The sequence below is a fragment of the Propithecus coquereli genome, unplaced genomic scaffold (assembly GCF_000956105.1).
Source record: "Propithecus coquereli isolate 6110/MARCELLA unplaced genomic scaffold, Pcoq_1.0 Scaffold362, whole genome shotgun sequence".
NCBI lineage: Eukaryota > Metazoa > Chordata > Mammalia > Primates > Indriidae > Propithecus > Propithecus coquereli.
Window position 1 is genome coordinate 243,048 of NW_012149308.1, and position 1,068 is coordinate 244,115.

The 1,068-nt window shown below is 64.0% G+C and overlaps 1 protein-coding gene across 2 annotated transcripts in view; it reads left to right on the plus strand.

Moving 5' to 3' along the window:
- Positions 1–652: 652 nt before the first annotated feature.
- Positions 653–1,068, plus strand: part of RAI2 (retinoic acid induced 2) — a 63,538-nt gene continuing 63,122 nt past the window's right edge. For both annotated transcript variants that reach the window (XM_012651685.1, XM_012651687.1), the window contains exon 1: positions 653–892. The gene's annotated coding sequence lies outside the window, so the exon portion shown is untranslated. The remainder of the gene's footprint in view (positions 893–1,068) is intronic.

Sequence of the window (1,068 nt, forward strand, 5' to 3'; positions counted from 1 at the left end):
GCTTCATTTGCTCTCTTAAAAAATTTTAAGGACTTAGTTTTCTTTTTTAAATTTTAAAATGCTCAATAGTACTACTGATGTCTATTATTTATTTATTGGTCAGCAACCATAATGCTCATCATGCCTGTAACTCCGGTTCTTAGCCCAGTGTCTGGCAAACACTAGGTGCTTAATAAAGATTAGATTAATACATGAATCACCTCTTGGATGGAAATGAGATAATGTCCGTGGACTAATTTTGTCTTTACCGATCTCCCACCTTGTGAGAAGGGTCTTCTACCTGTATCACAATTGGCATTTTAGGGTGATCGCTGAGCCCTTCCCACCTCACCCCTCACCCATCGGCCAGCCGCTTCCTCCCTCCTGGGCTCCGTTCCTTCCTCCTCTTCATCCTGGGGTCTGGAATGGTCCCCAGCCCTCCGGGAGGCAGTAGGATCCCAGCTCTTCGGGCCCTCCCTGGCGCTCCCCCGACCCCCGCCCCTAGCGCCCCTTCCTCCTGCCACCCGCGCCGCCTACAGCCACGCCCTCCCCGTGGGCGAGATCACCTGTCCCTCCTCCGCCGCCGCCTCCTCGGGTACCCTTTCGCCCCCCTCCCGCTCCCCCTCCTCCGCCGCCTCCCCCAAGCCCTCCCCTTCCCCGCCTCCTCCCACCCCTTGGTGTATATAGTAAAGGCCGGGCGCCGCACGCAGACACACACTCGCCCGGACACAGGCGCACACACGCTCACGCACAGCCAGCAGCGGCGGCAGCGACAGCGGCTCCGTGACAGCGGCGACGGCGGCTCCCACCGCTGCGCACCCCCTTCAGGCGGCCGGCAGCGAGGCCAGACCGGAGAGTTCCCGCACCCGCGACCACCCCGCGGCTTCCTGGAGGCGGCGGCCGCGATTGCTAGGTAGCGGCCGCGGCGCCCCCAAGCGGGCCGGGGTCACCCCCTCCCTCCCCAAGCGGACCTGCCACCGGGACGCAGGGGGCGCGCCGGGCTGGGCACGCCTGGCGGGGCCCGGCGCCCAGGGAGGGGCCTGCTCCCGGGGGCAGGACGGCGCCCGCGGCCCGGGCCAGCGGGGAGGG